At 37.7% G+C, this 12,574-nt stretch overlaps 1 long non-coding RNA gene across 1 annotated transcript; it reads left to right on the forward strand.

Annotated features, from left to right (window-relative positions):
* Nucleotides 1-2,785: 2,785 nt before the first annotated feature.
* Nucleotides 2,786-12,155, forward strand: LOC131484080 (uncharacterized). The gene is made up of 3 exons (XR_009248004.1): nucleotides 2,786-2,881; nucleotides 6,812-6,875; nucleotides 12,016-12,155. It is a non-coding gene; the product is annotated as an uncharacterized LOC131484080 (long non-coding RNA).
* Nucleotides 12,156-12,574: the final 419 nt, after the last annotated feature.

Consider the following 12,574-nt stretch of genomic DNA (forward strand, 5'->3'; position numbering starts at 1 on the left):
AGCATTTTTTCCTACCCAATATTTTCTCCTGAACCTAGAATCCCTCAGTGTTAGTTTGAGTGTGATGTGCAATTTGGCGTGATGTGCTGAGGGTCATTCATATTGTTCCTCTCCTGATTAAGAAGAACTCTTGGTCGTGTCAGCATCCGTGAACATTGCTCTTCTCAGAGGTTCTACCTCACTTGAAAGGAGGGGCCAGAATATTGCGCATGAAATTACACTGAATCAATAAACTTAAGGTCACAACAAAAAGACCCCTTGTGGACCACAAATCTCAGAGATAACAAAACAGTCTTAGCCTCCTCAGTGGCCCTGCCAGCACGGCTGTATTATCACCCAGGACAAGGACTAATGTTCACAGTGTTGACAATGAGTCATCAGTGAAAGGTTCAATTATGCTCCATCCATCTATTTAAAAATCCAGATGAATATGGAAAGTTTTTAGGAGGAATTTCCCCCAAATGGTATAATTTTAAGTCTTATCCTTAAAGGAATGAACTACCATTGCCTGATAACTTGCTTTTTGTCAATTAGCTCATTTCTCTTCCTACCTACGCAAAATCAACCGAAGTATTTATGGTACCATTAGACCAGCTCCATGCCAGTCACATATCTGAAATTCATTTTTAAGTGTTTTGAAAAACATTTTATTCACCCTTGTGAGAGATAAGTGGTAGACATTGACTATCGTATATACTCAAAAACAAACTCTGAAAAAATGTAAAACATCTAAAATAATTACATAGTGTGGCTTTCTATTTTGCCTTATTATAAACATGTACTGTTTAGTTCTTTGCCTTCCTCCCAGACTAGATGGTAAGTTATTTGAAACAAGACTATATCTAACATATCTTGTGTCCTGTGCAGCACATAAAGGAAATGCCTAACACTGTTAGTGTTCTCAACATTAGTGGTGACAAGGACCATGAGAATGGAACTGTAGCCTGGTCATCACAATACAGATCCTAAGTTTGAGGCCAAATATGTCTATCGCTATCTGGAGCACCCAGTGGCACAAATGGGTGAGTCTTCATAAAATACAGAAAGAGGAAGTGAATGATGGTTAAAACATGGCCAAATACAGAAGAATCCAAGTTAGCATTTAATAGAATATCCACAAATTCAGTCCAATATAAATTTTATTCTACACCTCTAAATATCTTGAAATACCACAAACTAAAGAAAGTTTTCATTCTCTCAAAAGAGTGGGTCTAGGGAGGTTTGATTGACACTGTGAAGGCATGAGACTAGGCTATCAAGGAGTGTTTATTTAACGAGAAGAAAGTAAATCCAAATGGCATGATATTTGAAGAACTATCTCGCAAAAGAAAGAGGGAAACATGTCTCTCTTGGTGATTTAAGTGAAAGTAAAGTCAGTAAGTGAACTGCATTACAGGGAGGAAAAGAAACACATGTGTGTATGCGTATGTGTGTGAGAGAGAGACAGAGAGACAGAGAGAGAGAGAAGAAGAAAGAGACCGAGGAGACAGGAAAATAAAAAGAGATAAAAGAGATTGAGGAAGATAGTCTTATTTTCAGATTTTCAATACGGGAAGTACTTTCTCCAACTAGTAAGAGACCACACTAGATGACAGTTAAGGTCCTTCCAACTCCAGATTCCCTGCATTCCATGTCTGGATGCTTACCTTACTCAGAAGGGAGTGGATGATTGGCAGAAATAATGACTCAGCTCCAAATGGAATCTTAACAGCAATTTTTGGTTGTCATGGCAATTCAACCTCCAGCTTCTTAAAAAATCCAATGGAAGCGCACAGACAATAAGTCTCCTTGAATGCCCTTCAATCCAACAGCAGCAATATTCTATGCTACACCACAGACTCATGTCTGCTATTTTCCTTCAGAAGTCACTGCAGAGTATGTTGGTTGACTGTCACACATTCACACAAACACACTGAAATACAAATGACGCAAGCTGGGTCTTGCAAACAGACCAGATTCACACAACCTCCTTTGTTGTGTGTCTTTGTTTTCGAGATTCCACTGCACCGACATTATATTAAAAAACCAAATGAGATGTACCTAACGCAGTATGTGAAGGTAAATTTATAGTCTTCAATGGCGTTTGCTTGAAAAAAAAATAGAAGAAAATTTGGAAATAGGTTAACCGTACAAGTTAACTCATGAACTCGGGTTAAGGACATAGTAAACCCTAAATTATAAAGAGAACAATAAAGAAAAAAGCAGAAATCCGATAGTAAAAATGAGAACAGAGACAAATAACCAAACCAAACTGATCTCCCACGACTTGTTCTAAGTGAGGTGAAAGATTCTCTGTGAGGAGACCTTATTTCTCTAATCCATCTGGCAAGTGCATTATAATATAGTCAATAGGAGTGTTGTGGGTGGGGTGGGAAATCAACTGCTAGTGAACAGGCAACTGATTTGTAAAAAGTGCTTTTAAATGGCAAATGAACTTTTCAATGATGAGAATATGCTTGTTAATGTCATTAACAGAAAGATGACACACAGCCCAGACACTGGCCTCTGCAAGACCCTCTGTGTCTGCCTTTCGTGGGTCAGACCCCTTTTCTAGCTCAGCACAGTTGTCGCTTATGCAAATGTAGAGCGATTGTTCCCCTTTTGTTGTCCCTGCCAGCTGCCAGGTGGCCCAGGTGCCTTAACAGCCACCTTTATTTCCAGAACTGACAAAGAGGAGTGGGTAATTCTCCTGCTGGCAGATTGGGGTCAGTGGGACCTGTTGACTAGAAGCTCGCTGGTGACTCTGCACAGCTCGTTTTTTCTCCTGTGAACATTTATAGCTCTAAGCAACATTTCAGGGAACTGGAGCCCTCTTCTCATTTGGCAGATGTTTCGGCAAATTATTTTTCTGCTGCATATCTGGAGAAAAGTGGCCATAGCGGTTAGTGACTACTGGTATGTTGGGTTTCCTGTAGGGGAGAAACAAATCAAATGCAATTAGAAAATTTTTTTGAAGAGTATGGATCATAGCATGACATAACTATTTCTATCTCTGGCACAATCTATAGATCACATAGGACTCTAATAAATGGCATAATATTACAGTAAAATATATGACATATTCTCTTGATAAATATTATGACCAGTTTTTTTGTTTCAAATATGCTTTTTGCTATGAAGCATATTCCAAGATGAATCTTTATCTTTAAAATTTTTTTTAATGTTTATTTATTCCTGAGACAGAGAGAGACAGAGCATGAGTGGGGAAGGGGCAGAGAGAGAGGGAGACACAGAATCAGAAGCAGGCTCCAGGCTCTAAGCTGTCAGCACAGAGCCCGACGCAGGAGTCAAACTCACAGACCGTGAGATCATGACCTGAGCCGAAGTCAGTCGCTCAACCGACTGAGCCACCCAGGCGCCCCATGAATCTTTATCTTTAGAGGTCACCCTTCATCATAAAGAAAAATTTGAATTTTGAAAAGCTGAGTTTAGGGTATTTTATGAATTAATTATTAAGACTAAATCTAGAATGTTATTAGATATAGCATATAACTAAAGACTGAGAAAACCAAGATCCCTTAATCAAATGTAGTAGTGCATTAAATGATAATTTTGCACCGCAGAGACCCAAACCAAGCTAATTAATAGGTGATAGGTATTGGTATTGACAGTATATCCTTACAGTTTCAAACTATGGATTTTAAATGTTAGACAACACTAACCTATTTTGATATTTTCAGATCTCTCAAGGAGAAACCAACAGTAATAATAACCAATAGGCATAAAAGTCTTTTCCATAGGGGTCTAGAAATCTAACAATCCTCTCAAAAATGGAGGGTTCAAGTTGACGGAGTTCAAGACATACTACCCCAAAATATTTCACCTTGACATATTGAATATTTCAAGCTGAAGGAATGTGAGAAATAGTTTTTCTTAGTTTTCCTCAAAGAAGGACTTTCTGATTTTTCCCCAAAGGAGGTCATAAACCACTCAAGTGACAGGTGCTCTCTCTATATTCAGAGGAAAGATGCATCATTTTCTCTGAAACAGAGAGGAATCTGAACAACAGGCTTTGCTAAGTTTACCATACTTACCCCATACTTTTGTCCTGTAGTAGCTTTCCACAACTTTCTACCCATCACCAAACTCAGCATAAAAAACACTCAGGTTTAGTGGTTTCTTTGGGTCCTATGTCACATAAGACTTATGTTAAATACGTGTGCATTCTCTTCCTTTGCTAATCTGTCTTTAACTAACTTGAAAGGTAGGTGGAAAACATATTTTTACTTCCCTATAATGCTTTCTGTTTCCTGTTCTCCTGAAAAAAAATCGATTTATTTCCCCCATTTTTCTACTGCGTTTGAGTTTCTTCAGTTATTTTCTCTGGAGGAAAGCATTCTTCTATTTTTCAGGCTCTGTACAAACAAAAACAACAAAACAAAACAAAACAGATTTTTGGAATTACCAAAAGAATTCACATAGAAACTTCCCATAATTATATATGTAGCTGATGCTCATGAGATTGTATTTATTCCAAGTAGCCGAAAACATTTGCTTCAGTGGGTTGGTTAGTCACCCCAATGAGATCATCAATTCTGTGGTTAATAGCAGATCCATGAGACAACTTGTGTTTTTTTTTAATTTTTTTTTTTTGAGAAAGAGAATGCAAGCAGAGGATGTGCAGAGAGAGAGGGGGACAGAGGATCCAAAGTGCGCTCCACACTGTCAGCACAGAACCCGACGTAGGGCTCAAACTTGTGAACCACGAGACCGTTACCTGAGCCGATGTATGCTTAACCAACTGAGCTATCCAGGCGCCCCAGAGACAATGCGTGTTTTATTTCACTTAGAACACAGCTAAGTGGATTTCTTTTTGTCCACTCTTGTCACTCTCCACTTTCTCCCGGTGTATCAGGGTTTCTGTTAAATTTTTTATTATTTATTTTGAGAGAGAAAGCGCAAGCAGGAGAGGAGCAGAAGGAGGGAGAGACAGAATTCCAAGCAGGCTCTGCACCATCAGCACAGAGCCCGATTCAGGGCTCCAACTCATGAACTGTTAGGTCATGACCTGGGGTGAGATCAAGAGTCAGAGCTTAACCCACTGTGCCACCCAGGTGCCCTCAGGGGTTCTGTTAAGATGATGAGCCTAGAGCAAGGTAGTTTATCACCCTCTTATACCCAGAAACCAAGTTGCCCACCCAGAAGGTTTTTTCTATCCTTCCAGAAATTTTACATGCATACCCAGTTAGCATATGTGTATAAATATTCCTAATCTTTTTTCGTAGAAAATAAGGAAATAACCACAAAGGTTTCCCCACTGCTCTGGACCTTACTTTTCTTATTTAATAATAAGACTTGGAGTACTTTCCACATGAGTGCTTGTAGAGTTGCTTCATTCTTTCTAGGAATAAAGACAATTTTGTAAATTGTGGATAAGTTTTGCATATTCTTTTCGGGTGATGATGCTGTTAAGGTTTTCTGTCTCATATGTGGTCAATATCAATAATTTATAGTTTCTGAAAGAAATTCATGCATTACATCCAGTTTTTCAAATTTATTTACATAGTATTTACAATGTAGTCCTATGTTTTTCTTAATTTCTCCTGTATCTGTAGTTATCTTTCTGTTTTCATTTAATTTGTATGAACTTTGTCACTTTTTTCTTTGCTAGGTAGCTACCATTTATCTATTTAATGATTGTTTCCAATGAAATGGAACAATGAATAAATTTTTCATAGTCCTTAATTTTTGTTGTAATCATCACTTCTTCCTTCCTTCTGCTTTCCTTAAACACACCTTTAAAAATTTTTCTCAAACACTTTGAACCGGAAACAATGGCTAATGTGTGTTCATTCCCCCCACTCCCAGGCTTTATTGAGGCATAACTGACAATTAAAATTGATACATTTAAGATGTACAAGCAGGTGATTTCATATATGATTACCACGGTCAAGTTAGTTAACATATCCATAACCTCACATACTTACTGTGTGTGTGTGTGTGTGTGTGTGTGTGTGTGTGTGTTGAGAACATTTAAGATCTGCTCTCTGAGCAAATTTTGAGTAAACAATACAGAATTATTAGGTATAGTCACCATGCTATACTTCAGATCCCCAGAACTTACTCATTTTATAACTGAAAGTTTGTACACTTTGACCAACATCTCCCTGTTTCCCCCACTTCCCAGCTCCTGGCAACCACCATTCTCTCTCTGTTTCTCTGAGTTCAAATTTTTTAGATTCTACATATATGTGAGATATACAGTATTTGACTTATTTTGCTTAGGAGAAAGCCCTGACGATTCATCCATGTTGTCCCAACTGGCAAGATTTTCTTATTTTTTATGGCTGATATTTGTTTGCATATATATTCACCACATTTTCATTATCTGTTCATCTGTCAGTGGATACTTAGATTATTTCCATATCTTGGCTATTGTGAATGATGCTGTGATGAACAAGGCGGGGCAAGTATCTGCTTGATATACTGATTTGTTTTCCATAGGCCTAGAAGTGGAACGACTGGATCATATGGTAGTTTTAGTTTTAATTTTTTGAGGAATGTCCATACTGTTTTCCATAATGGCTGCACCAATATATACCCCCCTCAAGAGTGCACAAGTGTTCCCTTCTCTCCACACCCTCTCCAACACCTGTCACCTCTTGTTGTTCTGGTAATAGCCATCCTAATAGATCTTAGGTGGTATTTTCTTTTTTTTTTTTTTTTTTTGGCATATAAGTATTTAATACTACATATATTCCAAGTATTTAAGATTATATATTTTCTTCTGATATATATTCATATGTTTTTGATATATATATTCATATATATATCATTCAAAATATATATATATTCATATATATTTTTTTAGAAATCCTGCAACTTCAATGTTCATTTCTGCAGTGTCCCAAGAGTTAAGAAACATTTTACTCCAGGTGGGAGTGGATTTGATATGGTGGTCATTGTTGTTTTTACTACTTTCTATGCTATTTTTACTGCATTGCAGTGAACTGAATGTTGTCTATATTATTTCTATGTTTTATAAATTATTTATGATTTGTGGACCATATGTGGTCATTTTTGACATCATTTCATGGACAAATAGAAGGAAAGTATTTTTTGTCTTTTCAGAGTATAGAGTTGGATGTATACCAATTAGATACAACTTACTTCTATCTTCTGTATTATTGTATCAATTAAATTATCAACCTTGATTTTCAGGTTATTTTTACGAGTATTTTCAGTATTTTTAGTCTCATTTTTTCCATGGGATTGCTTCAAGATAAGTGAAGTTCATACTACTATTGTTTTTCTATCTTCCTCTAGGTATTTTGTATTTTGGCTTATGAATATTTATGCCATGATATTTGCTGCCTAATCACAAATATTAAGTGTTGCTGCTGATGGAACCATTTGTCATTATATAGAACATTTTGATTCATTTAATGCCTGTTTACCCTGATTCAACCCTGTTTCTTTCTTTCTTTTTTTTTTTTTTAATGTTTATTTAGTTTTAAGAGAGAGAGACAGAGACAGAGCACGAGCAGGGGAGAGGCAGAGAGACACAGAATCTGAAACAGGCTCCAGGCTCTGAGCTGTCAGCACAGAGCCCAACACGCGGCTCGAACTCACAAACTGTGAGATCGTGACCTGAGCTGAAGCCTGACGCTCAACCAACTGAGCCACCAGGTGCCCCAACCGTGTTTCTTTAGATTGCAACATTTGCTTTCTTTTTATTTGAATTTCTCTGGTACATCTTTGACAAACTTTAGTTTCAAGCATTCTGAATCCATTTTTAATTTTTTTAACATTTTTATTTATTTTTGAGAGAGAGAAAGAGAGAGAGTGAGCATGCTAGGGAAGGAATAGAAAGAAAGAGGGAGACACAGAACCTGAAGCAGGCTCCAGGCTCTGAGCTGTCAGCACAGAGCCCAACATGGAGCTCGAACTCATGAACTATGAGATCATGACCTGAGCTGAAGTCAGATGCTTAATCAACTGAGCCACCCAGGCACCCCCTGAATTCATTTTTAAAAAGATGTGTTTTTTTTAATGTATCATTTTATTAACTGTTTATTTGTGATTCAAACTTAGAATCCTTTTATTTTCTGTTACTGGGAAGTTTAATTTATTTGTATTTTTCGATATAGTAAATATCTACAGGGTCATTCCTAACATCTGAGGGGACTAGTGCAAGAGTATAAATATAGGTCTTATAGGCCACAGGTCATGAACGCCATTGTTTTCATCTTCTAAGGAGCAAACCAGAGTGACGTTTTGTTGTTTATGACTTGTGATTTTCATAGAAATAATTCTTTTTCATTCTCATTGTTTTGATCAGTAATTAAATATTCATTTAATAAAGAAGATAAAGTCGCAGAGATTTAATTTGTTCAAATTCTGGATTCAACAAGATCGCCTTGCTCTTTTTTTTTTTTTCTTTGTTTTGTTTCTTTTCTTTTTAAAAAAATTCATTCATTCATTCATTCATTCATTCACTTATTTAAATTCCAGCATAGTTAACATGCAGTGTTATATTAGTTTTAGGTGTACAGTATAGTGATTCAACAATTCTATATATTACTCAGTGCTTCTCAAGATAAGTGTACTCTTGGGCACCTGGGTGGCTCAGTCAGTTAAGCATCTGACTTCGGCTCAGGTCATGATCTCATTGTTTGTGGTTGAGCCCCACATTAGGCTCTGTGCTGACAGCTCAGAGCCTGGAGGCTGCTTCAGGTTCTGTGTCTTCCTCTCTCACTGCCCCTCTCCCACTCACACTCTGTCTCTCTTTCTCAAAAATAAGAATAAAAATATTTAAAAAAATTAAAAAGGGGTGCCTGTGTGGCTCAGTCGGTTGAGTGTGCAACTTCGGTTTAAGTCATGATCTCGCAGTCCATGGTTTCAAGCCCCATGTCAGACTGTGCTGACAGCTCAGAGCCTGGAGCCTGCTTCGGATTCTGTGTCTCCCTCTCTCTCTCTGCCCCTCCCCTGCTCATGCTCTGTCTCTGTCTCTCTCTCTCTCTCAAAAAAAAAAACATAAATTTTTTTTAAATAATAAAAAAATTTAAAAAAATTTAAAAACCAGTGAGTGTACTCTTAATCCCCTTCATCTATTTAACCCATCCTCCACCCACCTCTCCTCTGGTAACCATCAGTTTGTTCTCTACAGTTAAGAGTCTGTTTTTTTTATTTGTCTCTTTATTTTTTCTTTGCTGTGTTTTGTTTCTTAAATTCTCCATATGAGTGAAATCATATGGTATTTATCTTTCTCTGATTGATTTACTTTACTTAGCATTATACTCTGTAGCTCCATCCATGTTGTTGCAAATGGCAAGATTTTATTCTTTTTTATAGTTATATATATATATATATAGATATATATAGATATATATATATATATATCACATCTTCCTTATCTATTCATCTCTCAATGGGCACTTGGGCTGCTTCCATAACTTGGCTATTGTAGATAATGCTTCATATATCCTTTCAAATTAGTGTTTTTGTATTCTTTGGGTAAATACCCAAGAGTGGGATTACTGGATCATATGGTGATTCTATTTTCAATTTTTTGAGGAACCTCCATGATCTTTTCCACAGTAGCTGTTTGCATTCCCACCAACAGTGCAGGAGGCTTCCTTCTCTCCACATTCTCGCCAACACTTGTTGTTCGTTGTGGTTTTGATTTTAGCTATTCTGACAGGTATCAGGTGATGTCTCACTTATTTTTCATTGTTTTAATCAATAATTGTATCTTCATGATATACATAATTTATAACATCCTTTTTGAGAGTTTTATGTGGGTTATGCTTAAAAGCATTTTGTTCATCTTCACTGTTTAGAGTTTTCAAAAATTGAAACGGAATTTCTTTCTGAAAATTTTGTTTTCTTTTCTTTTCAGCTTTCTTTACTGACCTGTACTTTTGTGTTTTCTAATTATGTCAAGAATTGTATCCTTTCGGGATGCCTGGATGGCTCAGTCAGTTACACATCTAACTCTTGATTTCGGCTCAGGTCATGATTTCATGGTTTGTGAGATTGAGGCCCATGTTGGGCCCTGCACTGACAGTGTGGAGCCTGCTTGGGATTCTCTCTCTCTCTCTCTCTCTCTCTCTGCCCTTCCTCTGTGCTCTTTGTCTCTCAAAATAAATAAATAAATACATAAACTTAAAAAAATAAAAACAAGAATTGTACCCTTTGTAAGATATTAAAGGGGTGCCTGGGTGGCTCAGTTGGTTAAGCATCTGACTCCTGGTTTAGGCTGGGGTTGTGACCTTACAGTTTGTGGGTTCTGACCCCGCATCAGGCTCTGCTCTGGCATTGCAAGCCTGCTTGGAGTTCTCTCTCCTCTCTCTCTGCCCCTCCCCTTGCTCTTGCTCATGTGTGCACTTTGTCTCTCTCTCAGAATAAACTTAAAATAAAAAAAAAAGCTATTAAAAAGTAAAATTCAACTGTTTTCAAAGCGTATACAGTTTTAGTATATTTTTGTCAAAAACACAAAATTGAGGTAAACATTGCAAATTGAAAAAGTATCTTACTATCTTTTAGAAAACACATTATCTATTGTCTACTTTTTCCTAGCATTGGATATTGCTAAGGATAAACATAAGCCCAGCTTGTGTGTGTGTGTGTGTGTGTGTGTGTGTGTGCATATGTATGTGTGCGTGTGTCTGTTTATCCTATGTGAATTCTAAGGATTCATCCCAATAATTTTTCTGGGATCTGTCTCATTGTGTATCTCCCTGGATTGGTTTCATATGGAATGCAATATGCTGTTTATTATACACTCAAATCTAATTTTACTTATGAGAAGTTTTCTTAAATTCTTTTAAAGTGTTTTATCTAACAGTCCTTACAGATATTTGCAAATATTATAGTTTCCATTCTGGGTACATAGGAGCATTGAACTAATTCTCCATTTGGAAATAATTTTGGCTCTCTGACTTGTTAGTGGCCAAAGGAATGTTTGTAGAAGTGGCATTTGGTATTTCTGCTGGAAGTTTTTAGAGCCGTTGTATGATATGCCTTTTTTATTTCTGATTATAGAGATTTCAGACATTCCAGATAACGGTGAATCCTTCAGCTTGGGCTCCTTACTAGGGATGACATGGAATAAGGCTCAGTCAACCCAAAAAAGACACATAGCCTGAGTGAGAGATTAAAATTTACTGTTTTAGGGGTGGCTGGGTAGCTCAGTTGGTTAAGCATCTGACTCTTGATTTCGGCTCAGGCCATGATCTTGCTATTTGTGAGACTGAGCCCTGTGTCAGGCTCTGAGCTGACAGCATGGAGCCTGCTTGAGATTCTCTCTCTACCTCTCTCTCTTTCTTCTCCTGCCCTGGTCTCTCTCTCAAAATAAATAAACTTAAAAAAATTATTGTTTTAAGCCACCAAGATTTGAGAGCATGTTGTCATTGCAGAATAATTCGGTCCATCTTGATTAATAGTTTTGCTTTGTTCTGCTGTCTGTTGTTTTATTTTATTGTTTCTTTGACTTAAGTTTTCTTCTCTTTTCTGACATTATTTTTCTGGTCAATGTTTTTCATCTTCCATTTTTTTTCATTTTTTTCTTCAATTCTCATTTTCATAAATAACATCTTATGGATGATTCCTTCAGATTAGTGTGTAACTTTGAATAAGGTTGAGTTTTTCCTGGACAAGACCCTTGCTTTGTTAGGACCATTTTCTAGTGCATGCAATTGGGTGTTTTGACCTTTCCTTCTGTCAGGTCAACCAAGATCAGCAAATGCAATCCTACTTGCTGTAGAGTCTCTTATACCCTCTGCACTGCAGATAGATTGCTTATAAAATGTAATTATAGCAAATACTTAAACAGCATGTACTTTGTCCTAGGCATTGTTCTACATGCTTCACCAACATGAATTCATTTAATTGTCATGGAATCCCTATGGAGTAGGTAATACATGGAACCCCATTTTATAGATTGTTAATTAGAGAGACTAAAACGTGGCGATTTGTCCTCACAGTCAAATGGCTGCACGGCTGGTAAGTGGCAGAACCAGGATTCAAACCCAGACAAGCAGGCTCTAGAGTCCCCTTTTTTCATTAATATAGCACAAGAGGAGCCAAGATGGCAGAACAGCATGGAAGTTTTCTGTGTGTCTCGAATCCATGAAATACAGCCAGGCCAACACTAAACCATCCTGCACACCTAGAAAACTGATTGGAGGATTAACACAAACAATCTGCACAACGTGAACCACGGAATTCAGCAGGTATGTGGCACGGAGAGGTGAACTTGGGGAGTGAGAAGCCGTGGGAAGGGAGGTGCTTTTGTGGGCAGAGAGAGGACGGGGGGGGGTTGGGTGGGGAATATGGGAAAAGCACTCCTCCCCAAAAACAGCTGGAGAGAAAGTGGAAAATTGGAAACAGCCGCAGGGACTAAACTAAAAATGGAGAAAGGAGAAAGGTGAAAGGAGAGGGTTTAAATTCCATTAAGGCTGTAAACAAGGGGAGCGCAAAGGCTGCAACTCCACAGCTCAATACCTGGAAGTGCTCTGGTGGGAAGGGTGAATTCCCAGGAACAGAGTGGGGTCCGGGAGGTTCGCAAGCCACACGGGGAAAAGTGGTTCCATTGCTGGAAGGACATTTGGTAGAGACTGTTGAAGCCACC

This window comes from Neofelis nebulosa, chromosome 8, assembly GCF_028018385.1.
Source record: "Neofelis nebulosa isolate mNeoNeb1 chromosome 8, mNeoNeb1.pri, whole genome shotgun sequence".
NCBI classification, from domain to species: domain Eukaryota; kingdom Metazoa; phylum Chordata; class Mammalia; order Carnivora; family Felidae; genus Neofelis; species Neofelis nebulosa.